This window comes from Erpetoichthys calabaricus (genome assembly GCF_900747795.2).
Source record: "Erpetoichthys calabaricus chromosome 1 unlocalized genomic scaffold, fErpCal1.3 SUPER_1_unloc_23, whole genome shotgun sequence".
NCBI classification, from domain to species: Eukaryota; Metazoa; Chordata; class Cladistia; order Polypteriformes; family Polypteridae; genus Erpetoichthys; species Erpetoichthys calabaricus.
The window spans coordinates 1,366,392-1,387,084 of record NW_026261589.1 but is presented as its reverse complement, the minus strand read 5'-3'; the positions used below and the strand labels follow the sequence as shown (position 1 = coordinate 1,387,084).

Below are 20,693 nucleotides of genomic sequence, written 5' to 3'. Positions count from 1 at the left end.
ACCATTCTTACAAGATGACACTCTGGCTGTATCAGTATCGGTATCAACATCGCCAATGCTGGCCTAAGTATCACCTGGTATCGAATCAAAAGGAAAACCAACAGCATCAGCCATCACTAGTTTTCAGGTGTAAATACTGAAGAGCAGGTTTTCAACTTGAACAATGAATTTTGGATACAAATAATCAAGAGTTGTGAAAACATATTTACAGACAAAGAGATAATGAACAGTGTGGGACAGGCCAGTGTACGGGGTGACAATCAACCCGTCTTTGTTTTGGATGGCTTTGTCAACAGCAGTGTAGGACAGACTTACATTACCATTTTTAACACGGCTAGAACACAAGTCCTGTTTTAAAATGCTGCTGCCAGACACTCGTATTGCCAGCTAAAAACACTCAGTTTCCATGGCCGGGCCCCTCACCTGAATGCAGCCTTCATGCCTTACCTGATAAGACAATCAATACCAGACCATATTAACATCCAGGGACATCTCTCAGAGGCACAAGATTGACACTCAAGTTCAAACAAAGGACTATAAATCAAGGAGGAGTAACAATGATGGACAGAACTTTGAACCAATGGTCAGTCAAGAGGATAGACTTATGCAAACTCAAGAAACAAATCTCAAGCTCTCTATTCCATCCTTTAAAAACCCTTATAAGACACAGATCATCTAATCAAGCTTGCAGCTCTCAGCCTGACCATAACTTTGGCTGTCCATAGCTTACAGGGATTGGCTGTAACAGAGGTTGTAGCATTCGCTTTACTCCGAGGGGCAACGGTAGTCATTTGGAAAGGTGGAAGACTTGTCTGCACTGGAGTTGGATGAGGGTGAGATGAGCCTAAACCTTACTGAAGAATAGCTAGAGCTCAAGCTGAGATGGTATCTTAAAGGCCACACGTTCATCTTGCATGATATGGCAAATAACTAATCACAATTGTTATAGAAGACATGACATCGGTAGCAACAAGCTCAATTAACATTTCCTACAGCAGACACCATCAAAAGGAGCTTTGCACAAATTATAAAACATGAATAAGAAATTAACTGCTCAGTACCAGAGTTAACACAGCAGATAAAGTAAATACAACTGTAGGTGCGAAACAATGTGTGGCTACGGCAGGAACTTACGCATGTCCAGACCTTGGTATTTCACATTAATCCACGGTTATTATATAAAAACAAACAACGTTTATTTTCCATGTTATATATTTCCTCAGTCAAAATGAAACTCAAGACAGACACGGTAAGAAAACTGAGTGTTTCCACGGCCTTATCAATCCACACAAAAACTTACAATAACTTCCTAATTCCCGCTACCCAGCACCCCTTCTTAAACTATCAATACCCCATTAGAACTGAATAATTATCTGGCCCTATTCTTAATATATAAACTAACATATTTTCAAATTAACTGAACATAAAAACGTTAATACAGAACTTGGCTCATACATCGAGTATGACAGAGGCATTAGGCGTCAGCAGAGGGTTTACAAAATAAACTGTCTGAACAAAGGGGGCTTGATGACGGGGGACAGCAGCTAAATGGTAAAAGTCTTAATGAACGTTTACAGGCTTCACATTAAAATCTCTGAAACAAAATTGTATTGCCATTTTCAACAACTGGAAGCAACAAGTATCACATTTATCAACTTCATCTTGTGGAAGTAAATGTTCCACACAAACATACCGCATCATAAATAGTTTACTAATTACCACAGTAATAAACTCCTATTAAACAGCAGCACCTCCTAGTTCAGTGACGTTGGCATGGTGGAGGTCTCATGTGCCTCAGTCTTCATTAGAGCTCCATTGTCTAAGGATGTGAGATCCTGACAAACCAGTTTTGCTATGGGTAATCATCAGTGGAGGGGCCAGACAAAGAACATCTCATTATTGTCCCTTAAATTTAATGAAAGTGGGTCTTGCCCAGAAGAGGGATGCTAGTCCTGACAGTGATGTTCACATAAGAGTGGCATAAACAGGTGACCCACACAGCCTGGTTGGGCTCTGCATGATACAGTTACATGTAGCAGTCATCAAATTGGACTTAGCTTCCATCTCACCACCATAGTCCAGTACAAAACAAATTGGGAATTGGGGCAACAACCAGAGTACCTGTACAGGTCAGGAAACAGCTATAGACCATCATAGGGTACACTCATATTCAAGTACACGACCACACCAAGACAAGTTAGACTTGCCAGGCCTCTAAACCTGAGCATATTTAGAGATGTGGAGAAAATAAGAATAAAAGAGCAGACGTGGAAACTGCAGAGAGACTTAAAAACAGGCTGAGAGTCAAATTCAGTCAGCTAGAACTGTGAGGCAGTAACACACACCACAAATTTCTATTAACTTCTCTAATACTCACTAACAGGCATTAGTGGTTTGGCTTAGCAATGAAACATGGGGAGTGTCTCAGATTTATTTTTTCTTTTAACTGTTATGAAATATATTATATAAAAAAAATCTTGGGTCGAGACGTGATTATCTCAGAGAGACACTTGGACGTCACACGAGACTAGACATTACAACCTTAGGAAGCAAGACCTGTGAGACTGTGACTTTTGCATGTCACGCCCTACTTACAAATAATTTAAAACAAGTTCACATCTAACCTCGCAGTTGTTGGAATGCTCTTGGCAGACGCACTTCATGTGCTCCCAGCTGTTAAAAATGTTATATTTTCTAGATGGCACATGAACGACTAAGGGAAGAAGAAAGAGCAACGTGTCAAAAAGAGACACAAAAGTATTGAAAAGAAGGCAAAAAAGGATGCACAAGAGAACAATAATAATCTATGTGCCAATTCAGAGAATAAGGCAAGTAATATATCAGCCCAGACGTCCCGCAATGAGAGACTTTGACGCCCCACAAGACAAAGCAGTGAGACCAGAGCACAGCTGCTGTGCAGGGTTTTAAATGATCAACACGCAGCGCAACAAGCAGAACACGCAGCTCAGCAGCAGAAGGACAGCAGCTGATCTGTCCGTATCTCCTTAGCTTGCGTTCAAACCCATCCCCTCCACCACCCATCCCATCCCTCCCCCGTTCATACCTGGGCAGAGACGCTTAGTGGCAGACATTAAGCATGCCCCACATAGGGGGTTAAGCGAGAGAAGTGAGGACAGCTGCTGTACAGGCTTTCAAATGATCGATGCACAGCTTGAGAAGCAGAACACGCAGCACAGCAGCAGCAAAGGACAGCAGCTGATCCGTCCGTATCTCGAAAGTGTGTTTTCAGCCACCCCCTTCACAAAGCGAGTAAATAAATAAACTTTTACATAATTGTCCACTCAAGCAATGCACGGATTTTAAAAAGCAACATCTAGTGCTGCCATGAATGGCCACGTGTAACAGCTGCACCCATGTTTGCTTGCTTTTGCTGTTATTTCTTATTTTTTTTCTGGAGAACTTGGATAACCAAAGCGGTGAGGAAGGTTTGACTCGCCGATCTGCGACAGAAACTGCCAGACCTGCGCCCTTTGCCTCCCAGAGTGCCTGATCTAATTGCTGGGCTGCCAGCAGAGCTACAGAGTGGACGCTGAGGAAAAGAGAGCAGGTGTCCAACTCCATAACAAGAGAAGAAGGCACAGACAGTAGTTGCCTTCTGTCATCATGGGCAATGTAAGGTCACTGGTGAATAAAATGGATGAGCTCTCAACGCTGGTCAGGAGCCAAAGGAAATACAAACTCAGCAGTCTCATGTGCTTAAGTGAGATGAGAGCTGAAACACCGGACTCTGTGGGTGCACTGGATGGATTTAAAATCATATGGGTGGACAGAAGCAGAAGTGAAAGCAGTAGGAAGAAAGAAGGTGGACTTGCCATTGTTGTGAATGAAAAATGGTGCAACACCAGACAAACTACTATTAAAGCACCGGACCAGAATGTAGTGCTTTTATTTATTTTTTTATGGGGGGCGCCTTACAATCTTATTACATGCAGAGACAGTTTTCACATGCCATTGTGCTGATAGTTTATATCTCCCCTCGACAGATGCGCCAATCACAACAGACACAGTATATTCTGTAATAAGTAAATTCTCTACTGACCATCCCTGTACTTTCGTCACAATTTCTGGGGTGTTTGACCCTGTTTCACTTTCCTCCACCCTCACTGATTTTTTTTTCATCATTTTGCAGAGTGTACAGCAAAGGAAAACAAGACCCTGGACTTGCTGTGTGCCAATGTTAAAGAGGCATATAACTCTGATGCTTTGCAACCTTTAGGCCTATCAGACCATAATTTGTTACAGCTCATAACCACATATACATAAACTCATTGTCCAGCAGCTGCTAATCACCACCAGGACCTTTGAGAAAATGACACCTTTTGAGAACACTGAGTGGGATATGCTTTGTGACTCACACAGCCAGGGCACCAAGGGTCTCAGCCACTGTATCACAGATCACATCAAGCTTTCTGTGGATAGCACAGTCCTCACAAAGGCAGTGTGCTGTTTCCCCAACAGAAACAATGGATTAGAAAAAACTTGAAATGCTGCTGAATATGAAGAAGAAAATCTGCAGGTCTGGATATAAGGATGAAATCAAGGTGGTGCAGTCAAAACTGAAGAGACAGCTTTGTAAGGGAAAGCCCATTACAGAGACAAACTTGACCACAAGTTACAACAAAACACATGAAGGAAGTGTGGAATGGGGTGACGATCATCACTGGCAGCTGTAAAACATGCAGATCAAGGGGAATAAGAGCAGAGCTAATGAACTGAAGCAGATCTTCAACAGGTTTGACTCATTCTTGCAAGTCCAGTCCTCACTTAACACTGCAGGCCTCTGTGTGCTCTGCAACTCAACATCAGCAACACAAAAGAGTTGCTGGCGAACTTCAGGCGCACCGAAGGGCCTCTGAGACCAGTCGCCATTAGGAAGGAGAACACAGAAGTCGTGCAGAGCTACTGTAGAAGTACCTGGGGGTCAACATCAACAACAAATTGTGCTGGTCTGATAACACAGTGGCGCAGTTCAAGAAGGGCCACAGCACACCGAACATCCTAAAGAGACTCCGGCCTTTTGATATATAAAGCAAGTTGCTTCTGGGTGCTTTAAAGTAAAAATGGGACTTGACCATGTGAAGTGAATCGGAGACACACACCAATGAACACCAGCAGCATGTGGGAGGCCACAGGGGGATTCACTCGAGCAAAGTCAGCTGCTGAGCTGAAGAAAATGAAAGCGCCATGCGCTTTTCACTCAAGTCGCGTGCAGTAAGTCTGAATGGCGCTTATTAAAACTCACACGTCTGTAAAGTGCGGCCACAAAACCCGAAGCACTTACCTTCTTTTTGTCTGCGATGGAGAACTTTCTAACCTCGTTGAAACTCCTGCCTCACTCCACCACAGTCTTCCTCTCATGCAGTTGTCGTTCAATGCGGGGAGGCAGCCTGGTTTCAGTAACCGTCGCCCTGGATGACGTCAGCCGTATGCAACCATAGCTACATGTGACAGTTTACGTAAAAATATCTTGTACATACGGGATACTTTTACGTACGTACAAGATGTTTTCATGTTCGTACGTGATAGTTTCACATACGTACGAGATAATGTTAGATTAAAATATTACAAAAGTGCGCTTCAGGGCAAACCTAAATACGCCTTTCTTATGGGGAGATTAGGTCTCAGTTTAAAAGGAATGTATTCTCTGTGTCATGCTGTTCCATTTGAGAGGAGACCTGAATAAAACTGACAGGCGTGTCTGCTTTTCATTTCTAATTTCTACAATATCACTAAGAAAGTCAGATAACCTCCTCTCTTCTGATGCATTCAGGGACACACTTAGAACTCCATTTTGCTCCAATATAAAGGCCATCAGTTGACCAAAAGTAGCAATTGCTCCAGAGTTATCAATCACCATGCCATCCTCAAACTCCTCTGGGCTTTCTTCACTGGCCTTGAATGCAAAGAACCAGGGTGCGTCGTCCGATCTGAACAATTCATCTGTCACACCAAAAACCACAAAAGGTACGTTGATGTTCTGATGAGACCATTTTTGAGATTAATTTGTAAAAACAGTAACTGCAGGATAGTGTCATGGAGTACTCTTACAACACAGCCATTATTCAATTGAGCATCTTGTGGACTCCTAAATACAAACTGTATACAAAAAGAGCTCATTTAAATCACTAAAGCAATAAAGAAGAATGAACAAAGTGAAGAATTAATGCACTAACACACAGGAGCACCAGTAATCTAAGAAAAAAATTATAAGATGTGGAAACCCGAGATCAGAGCCATTACTTGTATTACTGTCTGCTCTGTATGAGGAGTGGTAGGCGAAACCAGGACTGGTCAGCTTTATCACACACTGGTCTCACTTCTACAGCCCTTTATAATATTCATGGATGTGCACTATGCTAACTGAAATTAAATGTGTTGTGTTCATGTATGCAAATGAAGTCTTAATTACTCATTCTGTGGATTTTTATTAATAAATTGCAGGTGTCTGTCACCTGTTTGATTAACTTCATTCACATCATGAGATGTTCCTGCTAAAATTACATGAAAGGCTTCATTCTTCAACTTGACAGTTTCCCTTACTACTACTATCATCTAAAGACTACTAGGACTGTCATCATGACAAACACCAACAAGCTCCTGTCCAGAGCTCCTTACAGTGGCCTTTACTCCGGAGTCCTTGAATGTGATCAATTCAGTTTCTACCACTTTGATAATAGTGTATACCGTAAATAGTATAACGGCAAAGATACTAACTGAGAAGAAAATAATCAGGGGATACGAAAACTGAGCCCAAGGGAGAACTGAAAGTCAAACTGATCTTTTGTCTAATCCAGGAGTTGCAAAATAAATAAATAAATAAATAAAATAAAAAGCACATATTTCTTAAACAAAGAAATCAGAATGAAAACAACCTGTTTAAAAAAGCACAAACACAGGACTACTTCTGCAATTTCAAATACTCCAGAAATGCCCAAGTCAACCTTAACACAATCACCAATATGATGTCATAATAATCACATGATTATTATGGAGTAAATCTTTACTAAACACAACTTGATACTCATGACAATCAATAAACAACATTAACATTCTAACACACCAAGACTTCTCAAGTGTGTATGTAAAAAAGTCCAATGAAAATCTAAACTCCAACTTTCAATGTATTTCTCTTTCCATCAGCTGAAATACAGCACTAGCTGAGCAACCTGAACATTTACCATTAAATAATAGACAAGTCAAAGCTGGAGAAATTAAAAAAGTATTGTTTTTAATTTTTTTTCTCAGGTGTCTGCAGCTCTATTAGAACAATCTGGATGAGAACAGGCCATTCAGCCCGGCACAGCTCACCAGTCCTATCCATTTAATTCTTCTAAAATAACATCAAGTCGAGTTTTGAAAGCCCCTAAACTCCTACTGTCTACCACACTACTTGGCAGCTTATTCAATTTTCTGCTCTCTGTGTAAAGAAGATCTTAATGTTTGTGCAAAATTTACCCAAAACGGGTTGCCAACTGTGTCTTCGTGTTCTTGTACACATTACAAAACAAACAGGCCAAACACAAGACTGTTAGCTGAAGATGCACAGAGATGGACACTGAGTTGGATTCAACAGTGTGTTAAACAGTGTGTTGCATAAAATCAATAAATCTGTAAAGCAATTTAAATTCTGAGAAAAAGTTTGTGTAACCTTTGAAATCTCCTGAATTTCTGCCCAAAATCCTCCTGAGAATGTTGTGTAGTTGAAGATCAGACAACAACAACAGACAAACACGATCAACCTGAACTCATAACACACAAACAACTTGACTGTCAATGCTGAATTCGTCATTTAAACCGTTATAGTCCAGTCAAGTCAGGTATTTAACCAATGAGAGGAGACTGGAGGTGTGGCTTAGAGGCACTCAGACAAATAAAAGGAAAGTAATGTGGGTTCCTGCAAACCCGTCTCTTCTCGATAAAGATCAGCCAATGAACATACAGAGCAAGAACATAAGAAATGTAACAGACAACAGGAGACCATTCATCAGTCCATCAAGTCTGTTGGTTTAGCTAACAGCTAAGCTGTCCCAACATCACATCAAGATAACTCTTAAAGATTGTTGAGAGGAGATAATAAAGTGAGAGGAGAATAAAGCTGGGAAATTATAACAAAGGGCAATAAAAATAAAGCTGGAAGAGCAAATACAGGCATTTAAGAGAACATCTTAGCTTATTTAGTGCTTTCAATATTTTTCAACTATTACTTGCTTTTTCATTCTGATTATGTAATTTCAAGTTTTGTTTATATTGTTCTGTTTATTAATTACCCAAAAATCTTTGTATTTCTTTGGTGAGACCCTAAGAGGTGAGGTCAAACCAATGTCACTCCTCAAGGACCACCCGCAGCGTTTATATTTGATATCAGGGAGGTGGTCCTTCAGTTGCTTTATTATAACTATTTAAGCCAACAATACATTTTGGGCCTGCGCATGCTGACGCCTAATGTTGAGTTTGGAGTCAGGCTGCCTGGGTTGAGACCTATCTAAAGATAGGCTAGTGAAGGTCCTAAGGCCTCATTTATAAAGCTTGCATACACATAAAATTGGACACGAAACGTGTGTATGCAACCTCCCATACAAATGTCAAGATTTACAAAAGAAACTTGACAGGGGAACAAACATATTTACAGTAACTCTGACCCATACATACACAGCATTTCAGAGAAACTGGGAAATGACAACACCCTTGGATCAAGGAGGAAAATGCAGCCAAACCAGCTAGATGACGACTCGCAAGAATAATTCAATTCACCAAGCCGTTATTATAATGTGCGTTGATGTGACAAACATGACATCTCAAAAATTAGATGTCTATATAAGAGACTATATTTTAGTTCCCTTTAAGAGGGCCAATGATAGAAATTTGCACTTTAGAAATTCTACTTTGTCATCACTTTATACAGTAATCCCTCCTCCATCGCGGGGGTTGCGTTCCAGAGCCACCCGCGAAATAAGAAAATCCGCGAAGTAGAAACCATATGTTTATATGGTTATTTTTATATATTTTAAGCCCTTATAAACTCTCCCACACTATTATAAACATTTCACGCACAATTATACAGCATAAACCCTTTGTATTCTCTTAGATATTAGGTAAGATTCGTTGAAATTATGTATGTAAACACAGTTTACATACAGTAAAACCTAAATATTATTTTAAATATATCGAGCGTCTCCGATATCACATATGTTACAGCCATTACGACAGACAGGCCACCAGCAATAAATACGTACAATGCAAGAAAAATTGCATACAGTGACACTAAACTATGTACATGTAATAAGTACTGTACGTAAATAATTAATTATGGTTACTCACCAACAATGACACGACGACTTGTCCGATAGCGATGAGTTTAATTTTACTGCACTACAAAGGATAGCATTACAGCTCTTCTAAAGGAGCATCTTCAGGTGACTGTTTAGCACCGCTGTTGTACTTCTTCCATCACTCTTCAATCCAAATCCTTAAAGCAGATTCCATCCAGACTACTGCCTTATCACGTCCACTTGCAACTCGTTTTGCACCCTGGTTAAAGGACACTGCGGCCGTAGATCTTATATGCTTTTCCTCCTTTTTAAATAAAAAGAATCGTGGACTCATTGATGCTGTAATGGTGTCCTGCAGCGGTGTAGCCGTTTCCTTCCTTCAACATATCCAAAACTTTTACCTTTTCTGCAATATTCTGTTGGTGCTTGGACACGGCTCCTGCAGCAGTAGCAGTAACGTGCATTAATGCTGAATGAGTGAGATTACACTTCCTGGTTAATGCAGCACTCCGTCGCTGAGCCAATCAGCAGCACACAGGAACTTAACCGAAGGCTCTGATTGGGTAGCTTCTCAGCCATCCGCCAATAGTGTCTCTTGTTTGAATTCAAATGGGCAAATCAACTGAGGAAGCATACGTACTGTAGACTGCAGACATCCGCGAAGCAGTGAAAAATCCGTGATATATATTCACATATGCTTACATTTAAAATCCGCGATGGAGTGAAGCCGCGAAAGACGAAGCGCGATATAGCGAGGGATCACAGTATCTGCTAGTTGATGTCTCTTCTCAGGGAACTGGCCGACAGCTCAACAGTATCTCAGCCAAGCTTCACTCCATTATACCTGCTGTGCTGGAAGCCATCAACTGACTGCTGATGAACTACATCTGCTTTTTGTATAGTGTGGGTGTACACACAACACATGATATGTTTATGCCAACACAAAAAGTCAATCTTCAGCTGTGTCCAGCTCTCCTAACACAACTGGAACACTTTACTGCACTCGTATTGCAAAAAGGGAACCTAGCAAGATTGAAGCTGCTTTTGTTAACCGTAAGCAGTGACATTCCATTAATACACAAGTCATCCAAGATGTGGCTGACAAATGTGACGTCTCCATGGCCTAAATCAAACCACGATTCATTAATTTATTTTGAGACAAAGTAGCTTTGACAGACGTGATGTTGCTTTACATGGTGAAGTATGTGTTGGTGTAGTAACCTGCTGAACTCTCAGTGTTTCATATGACCTGACCTATTCATTATAACAGCAATCATGTCATTACATGCACCAGGTGACAGTGTCTTCCTGCACAGACAGTTTTTCCCTACACCTTTCCTGAACCCCAGAGCAGAGAGGAGAGGCGCTGTATCTACATGTGTGATCTTTCACTCTCAGATGAAGAGCAAAGACAGATATTCTTGAGTGGAGGTGATGGGGTCTCAAGGTGTCAGGAGGAAGAGGCAATCTACCAGCCCATGAAGTTCTGCAGCATCATGATTGCATACAGATATGACAGATTAACAGACTCCATAGGTGAATGTTTTCAGGGTGGCAGTTAAAGGAGTGTTCACATATACATATTTAAAAAGCGACTATGATATACAAAAAGTACATTTTGTAGTAATGTGCACACAGTACATCCGGTTCACAAATCTTATATTTTTTTTCTGGACGTACACATTTTCGTTTTATTTTTTGGTGTGCGCATATATTCATGCTCAATTCCATGCAAAGTTTTATAAATGTCATCCCTGGTCTGGTGTGTGAATGCCTGAATCCCCATGTCACCATGTGTGTGTCCCCATTTCACAGTGGTCTGAAGGTAAAAGATCACTGGACACCACTGCTATCACCTCATGGTAGAATCACAGGTTAGGGCTTTTTTTGATTCTGCAGGACCAGGACAGGATGCCATCATCAATGTAGCACTGAATTAAAAATTGTTACAAAGAAATCTGATAGGAGATGTCATGATAGTGAAAGCTTGAGACAAGTTAGGGAATGAAAAAGACAATCAGCTGCAAAAAAAAGAAGTCAACAAGAGAAAGGCTTAAACTGAAGAAAGCTGGTGTTCTGGATCGGCCAATCAGAAAGAAGGGCTTAGGATTTATTGACTTACCTGAAGTCACCTGATCATTGAAGGAATCCCTGAGACATCAATGAACTGAAAACTTTCGAAACGATGAAGAGACAAGAAATTGAACCCTGAGTAGCAGCTGCAGAAAATGTTTGGTGGAAGTCATTGCAGCTAAAGGAGGATCAGAAAGTTTCTAAAGACAGGGGGTCACAAACTGCACTGTTCCCATGTTTAAACAATGTATTCAGGAACGACAAGGGTCTAATGGTTTGTTATTAGTTTAAGACGACTGTGCTTGTCTGTTTTATGGACTTAATTGAAGATCAGACCACAGAATTACGAGGAATTATTGCAGAAATAAAAGGAACTCAAAAGGGTTCACAAACTTTTTTTTACCAAAGACAGGCTTAGAGTGTTTGCATAATGTTACAAACAATAACGGAAGAAGTGCAGACTCCTAAACCCTGTAAAATGTAGTGAAATTGCTGTGTTTAATATAGTTTGAACGTTTGTCTACGTTTCTTTTTAAAAAAGCACAAGACAGCACTTTCAGGCCCATATCCCTGACCCTAAAATGTACACCGATTGTTATTTTCAACTTACTTGTTTTAGATGACGTCTTAGGTGATGGCTGACCTTCCTCAGTTCTAGGAGATGAAATCTCTTCAGTTGTCTTTCTGTCAGACTGTAATGATTCATATTTTACATTGATAGAAGACTCCGGAGATGAAGATTGTCTGCTTTGAGAAGAGACTAACCCGGTCACTGCTCCATCTTGATGTCCATAATGAAGGTCATCTTCCTCGACACTCTCCAAACTTCTATAGATGTGTATCTCTGTGCTGACACACTTCTCTTCATCCTCCTCTTTAATTTTCACTGACCCCAGTTCATGGTCCTGTTCCTTAATGTCCAGACTCTCCTGTTTGGGGTGGACACTCTCCCACTCACAGTCCTCCTCCTTAACATTTATGATCCTTAATTTTATGATATTCAGGTCAGCCTCACACGTCTCCTCTTTCACATCCATTTAAACGTTACAATAAATGGCAGAGTTTTATCTCTCTGTGGAAAAAAACAGGAATCAATTCCATTAAAACTGCATCATTCAGATCTGAGGACATTTGATTTTTAATAACATCCTGTTAGTTAAAGCTGATGTCAAGTCAGACAGTTCATAGCAATCACAGTAACTCATCACTTTTCATGTCACACTAGCTGTAAAATGAGTTTGGGAATGAAAGGAGGGTCCAACAGGCTAGAAGAAGAAGGAGGCCATCTTACACAGTTGTGTGTCAACAGTATTCACTACTTTGATTGAACATTCAATACTGTTAGGGTCCCGGAATTTTGTTAATAGTTAATTTTAAGGAAGTTTTATACAAGTTAGGCCTCAGCATCCATATTACTAACCGAGAATGCTAAACCGGATGATGGACGCAGGCACATCCGGCAATGGGCCGTAGCTGCAAAAAGACGTACTGCGCAGGCACAAAAAGAGTCCGCGAGAGTCGGCTGAGGAGCCGAGAAAGGCGGACAAAAGAGGGCGAGAGAGGCGGATGAGGGGCCGCGAGAGGCGGACAAGACCACAGAAAAAAGGAGTGAGCACAGGAAAAATGGACAAATGAGGCGCAACGAGCGCCGAAAAAAGGAAAAGGCACATAAAAAAGTAGTCAAACGCAGGCAAAGCACGAAACACATTGCACACGAAAATAGACCCAAAAAAAAAAAAAAAAAAAAAAAAAAAAAAGAGGCCCGCGCACAACAGCAAAGCACCACCCCCCCCCCCCCCCCCCCCCCCACAGGCACCGGACGGGACACACACCAAGAGGGGGATTCAACAACCCATGGAACACAACAAAAAGAACAAAAAACCACCCCACAGACCCTACAAGCAAGGGACGGGACACACACAAAGAGGGGGATTCAACAAGACACAGGAACACAAAAAGAAAGAAGACGCTCGTGCGACAACAATCCTCAACCCCCCGACACACACATCCATAAGAAGTGACACCCAAAGCCACATATTCTAAAGTGAACATCAACACCTTCACACTAGACAGCATAGGTGTCAGCATAGGTGGATCTCCTTACAATAAAGCACTATTAACGTTCAACTGCAGAAAAGGAAACATATTAACAGTGACTGCGATCCTCCTTATTATTTATCCATATTTCGCATGCTGAGAAAGAAACAAGTCATGAATACACGGTCACGGGTACAAAACGAAAAGGAAAGGATAACAGGAACAAACACACGAACACGAAAGAAACAACAAAATAGACGGCTATGCAGCATAGGTGGATCTCATTACAATAAGACACTATTAACCGTTCAACCGCAGAAAAGGCTCCATATTAACAGTGAGTGCAATACTCCTTATTACTTATCCATATTTCTAAAAGAAAAAATGTGTCGACTCCAAAAACGCAAAGCTCAAGTAAAGCTTCTAACTAACGATGTACCTAAAAGTAAAAACTTTATGAACTGCATTAGATCCTACAATAGTTCATTTGCTTTTGCATATACCGGAGTAAATATCAGGCCACCAAAAGGCAATGGACCATACTGCTTTCGCATATGTGCACAAATACTGCATCGCATTGGAACAGTGCACCCTGAAACAAATCAACAACGCAAATATGCACAAATCTACATCCTAGATCCACATGACGCAAACTATCAATCAAAGTGCTGCATCGCAACAGGCACGGATTCAAAACGAAACACCTCCCGTCTCAGACATACGTTAATGGCAGCGAAGGCTACAACGGGCTTCTCACACAGCACAGGCAAATCGATTACAGCTCCAAAACAACACGTCCCAAATACTACACATGCAACAACGCGCCTCTCAAACGGCACAAGAAAAACATACACCAGGAAAATTCATTCGGATTAATGAATGTCATTTGCAATCATTGTCATTCAGTTCAATTCCCTGAAGAAACAACTGGAAATACAAGTAATACATTTACACGTTGTTGTCAAAAGGGTCAAATTAGACTGCCTTCTTTACATTCATATACTGAATATCTACAGAGGCTTATAACTGATGATGTACCTAAAAGTGAAATCTTTATCAACTGCATTAGATCCTACAAATCGGTATCCACTATGAACATTAACGGTGGCACTGCACGTGACATCCGTCTTGAAAAAATGTTGTTTATTGATGAATGTTCAATGGCATGAAGTCACTTACTCAACACCATTCATAAACTTCTACAAACGTTTATGAATAATAATATTCGATTTGAAGGAAAGGTACTTTTATGAGGAGGAGATTTTAGACAGTGATTAGCTATTCTTCCAGATGCCATGCACTCAGCTATTGTTCAGTGCACCTTAAAATACGCAGACAATTGGCATTACTTTCAAAAGATACAGTTAGTAAAAAAGATACGATGTCCAGAACCAGATCATAACAATTACTTATTACAACTGAGAGATGGTACACTCACCAATACAGCTGGACTTCAAGCACATATTGTTACAATTCCTCAAGCCTTTATCTGCGACAACTTAGTTACAGAGACATTTGGAACAGCAATCTCATTAGACCAAATGCCCCTTTTAACACAACGCACTATATTATGTCCAAAAAATATTAATATGGAAAACATTAATACCCAAGTCATTCCATTACTTCCTGGAGAGACACAACTCTTTCTAAGCTCTGACAAACTTGACTCTGATCACAACAATAACCATCTTAAATGACCTTACAAGTTCTGAGCTGGAATTACCTTTTACACTTAAACGGCGTGTACAAAGAAATTTCAAATAAACCTTTACACTGTGCCACACACTTTATTGTTTGCTTTCTATTTGCATCATCTACACCGTCACACTATTCTATATCTCATTCATACATCACGCTCTTTGTCATTCCCAACACCAGGGGTTGGCGAGCGAAGCGAGCAGGGGGCGGAGCCCCCTAGTTATGTTATAAAACAGAGGGATATGAAGGAGGAACTTAAAATCGCTGGTCAACTTCTCGAATGTGAAACTGTCCCAAGCTTACAAAATCCAAAACAATTATTTAACTCACAACCTTCATTGAAATAATTAGTAAGATGGAGGCAGTTGGCGGTGTGTTCCTGCAAAGATGGCTGCCTAATGTGAGACACCCAAAGTCTGACTTCAAGTAGCCTGCGACTTGCTAAGATAAACTGCAGCTAGGAGACCCAGGTTCACTTCCCAGGTCCTCCCTGCGTGGAGTTTGCATGTTCTCCCTGTGTCTGCGTGGGTTTCCTCCCACAGTCCAAAGACATGCAGGTTAGGTGGACTGGCGATTCTAAATTGGCCCAAGTGTGTGCTTGGTGTGTGGGTGTGTTTGTGTGTGTCCTGCGGTGGGTTGGCACTCTGCCCGTGATTGGTTCCTACCTTGTGCCCTGTGTTGGCTGGGATTGGCTCCAGCAGACCCCCGTGACCCTGTGTTCGGATTCAGCGGGTTGGAAAATGGATGGATTGATGGATTTTGTTTTCAGTCTTAGCAGCAGACTGTGTGTGCAGGAGAGCTGACAACCAGTGAATGTTTCTCTGAAGTAGAAGGCATAGAGTTAAATGAAGAGGAGTAAGAAACTGCAGGATTTGAACCTAACAAAAATAAGAGATGCTCCTCTTTCTGGTTCGTGTTTCAGGTAGCAAAACAAAAGGGGAAAAAATAAAAATAAAATAAAGGGTGAAGATTGCTGCTGAAGAGCTACAGCTGTTAACCCTTTGTACACCACAGGTGTCATCAGCAGCATGCTATTGGCTGTTAGAAACAGGGCTGAGCACGACTCTGCTGAATGGTCGACACACAATCGCTAAATATGACAATTGTTTAAATTAATGTGGTCAGGTGATGAGATCAGCGACTGTGGTTGGCAAATCTGACATGCTCCAGGACAAAAACATTCTTCAAAACAAACTGTCATTTTCAACAACTTTGAAACAAGTTTCAAGTTTATCAGCTTCATTTTGTTTAAGTACACTCTGCACACATCACAAATATTTTACTATTTAACACATTAATAAATTCCTATTAAACAGCAGCACCACCCAGTATTGTGAGATTGGCACTGTGGAGGCCTTGTGTGCCTCAGTCATTCTTAACGGTCCACCATGACGGACCAGTTTGTTATGGGTAACCCAACTGGGGTCCAGAGTAAAAGCGGCTCATTATTGGCCTTAATGAATATACTAATTAAATGAAAGTGGATCTTGGCCAGAAGAAGGATGCCAGTCCTGACAGTGGTGTTCACCTAAGAGTGGCACATGCTGTCACCAACACAGCCTGGTTGGGTCTGTATGATAAAGTCACATGTATAAGTAGCCAAATGGACCTTAACTTCCACTTCACCACCGTGGTCCAGTGCAAAACAAACACAAAGAGAAGTTATTGGGGTACAGGAAGAAAACCAGAGTACCTGTACTGGGAAGGAGCCAGCTATAGACCATCATAGGGTACACTCACATTCAAGTCCATAACCACACCAAGACAAGTTACATTTGCCAGGCCACTAAACCTGAGCATCTTTAGAAAAGTAAAGAAATTTAGAATAAAAGAGTAGACATGGACACTGCATAGAATCTTAAAAACTGGCTGAGATTCAAATTCATTCTGACAGAACTGTAAGGCAGTAACACAAACCACAAATCTCTATTAACTTGTCTAATACTCACTAACAGACATTACTGGTTTGGCTTTAACACTGAAACATGGGAGTTTGTCATATTTGATACAAGTTAAATGGGAAAAAAAGACACACATTTAAGTGTCTATTAAAGCAATGCATGTAAATATCGGTATTGGGTTAAGCAGGTTTGAGGCCGTGTGTGTAAATACAGATACTGTTGTTCTCAGCTTGTATTCTCTAAGACTCTTCTCCACGGTCATGGACTCCAATTCGTTTTTCACTTTTACTAATCTGACTCCTCACTATTCTTTTAATGGCCGGCCGCTCACCACCTCCGCGACTGCCTTTGAACTGGACACAACGGTGGGACAAAAGAGAAACAAAGGCAGAAATCAAAGCGCCGTACGTGTGGAATGGCCGTCTCCTCGATGTCTGCGATTCGAGAAGGAATCGACAAAAGGAACACACGGTGATGAATGAACAGGCGCCAGCGGTGTGACTGGGTGCTACGATTTAAAATTTAGGAGTCAGCCACGTTACTTGAACCGCAGATACCAATGAACAGAAACAGCACGCGGGTGGCCACAGGAGGATTCAGTCAAGCGAAGTTCAGCGGGGAGCTAACGAACGCGCCGCGCGGCGATTCTCAAAATACAAAGTACTTACTGCCTGCCTGTTAGCGATGAGATTGTTTCTGAAATCGTTCACTCAGCAACAGTCTTGCGTCCGTAATGTTTCACAAAGCGAGATAGTGGCAGCGTGGCTACAGTAGCTGTCGCGTCGGATGACGTCATCCTGCGGCCGACACTTGATCACGTGACAGTTAACCGATTTGCGCACGCATGCGCAGAGCTTAACTATTACGACCCTGCACGATCTGCGTTTTCTTTACTTTGCGACACGAGTCCCCATCCGATTTGTCTCGCGCACGCGCTCTCTGCTTAATTAAAATTCATTTCACGACGCTGCCCGATTTGTTCTGCGCATGTTGAATGTTTTACGTCACACGAGAAAGAAAAGTTACCATGGGATTTTAATTTCTCGGTCTGCATTAACAAACAGAACTTCCGCCATTCGAGTGAGAAGGAGAAAGAAGAACGCTGTAAAGAATAGGAGCATACTGAATTTTTCTCCTGGCAGAAGAATATTTTTCACTTCTTGAAAAAATGAAGACTTTTCAATTTTACAACGACTTGAAAGAATATCTTTTACGGGAAGAATTTAGCAACAATTTAACGGTCAGAGAGCGAAGTGAAATACGACGTGTGTCCGTGAATTTTATGATTAAAGGTACTGTATGTAATGTTTATTGAATGCTTTTCAATTTTTGAGAATACAGTATATACTGTAATATAATCTAGATATATTTAGGATTATCTGACGTTTTTTTTAATAATTGGAATATTACAAAATTTACCGTTTTAAATAGACTGGTGATTTCAATGAACGCGCATGAATATTTTGAAATATGCAAAACTTTTAATAAGTTGTGTTATTAAAAAAAACTGCTCAGGTGGACTTTCCTGTTATTTACTGATTTATACTTGATTAATGGATTAGTAGGTTTTCTCTTTTTGGGAATTTGAAAATCTGAACTGCCTAGATGTATCTCAGATCAGGTGTCTAAGTTTTACAATTCTTTTAAAGAGAGAAGTAAATTGGTATCCACTAACGAATGTTAAAATGTGTTTTTTCTTATGCAACTCCCCAACATTAGAGCACAATATTTTAATCTGTGTGTGAATCCTCGCAATCCCAGTAACTGTTGTTTTTCTCGTTGTATGAGTTTCAATAGAAACAAAACCAGGCTGTTTCATTTGCAAAGTAAAGCACACATTCTTAGGGGTATTATGCTTTGTTACTGGCTAATTGGTGTATGTATGCCTTCACTTATAATGTGATGTGGTCAGATTTCAGTTACATGCAAGCAACTTTTGTATTCTGTTCTTTCTTAATTTTGGATAGTCCATCATCCATGCCCTGGCTGCTCAACAGGGTGTATCAGGACAGGAGGCAGAAGACTTATTTCTTGGTGGCCCAGAATACAGTATCAGGTAAAAGTTAAGTCTATGAATGTTTGAAGTAAGTGTTTAAATATTTCTTGTTTATTATTTTTATATTTTACTTGCCTTAGTGAAGTGGAAGAATTTAACTGAAAGATAGAGCAGCAATTAAAGAAGGAGGGAATGCTGTGATATCTGTTGGAATAGAAGATGATGCTACTGCCCAGTGCTTCCAGAATCCTTCATTTGAGTCTTGGGTCTGAATCTACTGCGTCATTGCCAAGTATTCTGGGGTAATGTGTCTTGTTTTGTTTACATTTTGTTTTTCTCCATATTCCAAGCTTGTTTACTTGACCTTAGCTTTAATAAACTGGATGTCTGTCTCCTTCACGATTTGATTTTAAAGTACTATACTATTCATTACATAAAAAGCTCTGAACAGTTTAGTCCCTTCCAGTATTTGGTACTGTCTCTCCCCCATCACTCCTCAGTGTAATCTTTAATCCACAACCACTAATTTGCTCATGAAAGAACTGGTGAAGCAGCTTGTACATGTACACCAAAAATATAGAATGCTGGCTATAAATGAAAAACCTTTCAAAATACTTTTAAAACTCCATTTTTAAACTTCACCTCTGCTTAATTCCCACTTCTATCAGTTTATGATTTACTTCTGGTTTATGAATGGAACTGCATACACTTTGAAAGATTTACACCAGATAATAACCATTGTGGTTTTTTTTTTTGCCGTTTTCTTTTTTTTGTCCAGTGATGCCCTTTGCCGTGCACCCTGGTCAAGTCTTGTGCAACTGACTGTGGTGCTGAAGAGAGAAGATTTCTGAAGACCCTCTTGAAATGGAGCTGCAATTGGATTAACACCACAACAGTATGCTTGGTGAGAATGTCCACAGGGGCCTGGGGGGGCTGTGACCTTGTGACCTGAGACGTTGTTTTGTCAATCATCCTGACCAACTGGACCTTCTTGTGTTCTTCAACAGGGCCATCTGACCAGCAGATATATTTAAGTAGAAGGGTCTTTCAATTTTCCTCTTGTGTACTTTTTAATTATATATATATATATTTTTTTTTTCGTTTTGATAAAGTTATATGTATTTGTTAAGCAGTTTAGCAGTTTGGGCGTTATTAGTATTAAAATATGTTAGAAGTTATTTGTGGAATAATTTTAATAATCAAATTAGCAAAACAATGTAACTTTAAATTTTCTGTGCTCTGGGTAAAATATGTTAAAGCTATGTGGGGATTTTTTTTACTTCTTTGGGTTTTTTTGTACATTTGACAAATGGTTTTTTTAGGTGCATTGTTCTCACATTATTCACTTTTGTTGTTCTCATAACATTTATTCAATAAAATTTGCATGAAAAGTGTGTTTCCTTTTTCATTATTCAGTTATTAACTCACATTTAAGACACTATATGGGTGAATAAAAGCCATTTAAATTTGAGTACAAGACGAGCAATAGTATCACAGAAGATGGTGCTGGGGTTGTGCTTTATGTTGGTTAGACATGAAATGAAGATTTCTTTTTCTTTAAAAAGACTGTTTATGCAATCCACTAGTATCACCGCAACAAAATTTTGTAAACCATGATGCCCTATGACATGTGTATTTCATTAATAATAATATGTAAAGTTATTTTTAAAGAGTTTTTCCAGGGATGAAAAGTGCATC

The 20,693-nt window shown here is 40.4% G+C and overlaps 1 protein-coding gene and 1 long non-coding RNA gene across 2 annotated transcripts in view; one reads left to right on the top strand and one right to left on the bottom strand.

Annotated features, from left to right (window-relative positions):
• Positions 1-20,693, bottom strand: part of LOC127526370 (E3 ubiquitin/ISG15 ligase TRIM25-like) — a 197,079-nt gene that overhangs the window by 164,824 nt on the left and 11,562 nt on the right. The window lies entirely within an intron of this gene.
• On the top strand, positions 18,129-19,966 carry LOC127526380 (uncharacterized). The gene is made up of 3 exons (XR_007933962.1): positions 18,129-18,291; positions 18,967-19,297; positions 19,774-19,966. It is a non-coding gene; the product is annotated as an uncharacterized LOC127526380 (long non-coding RNA).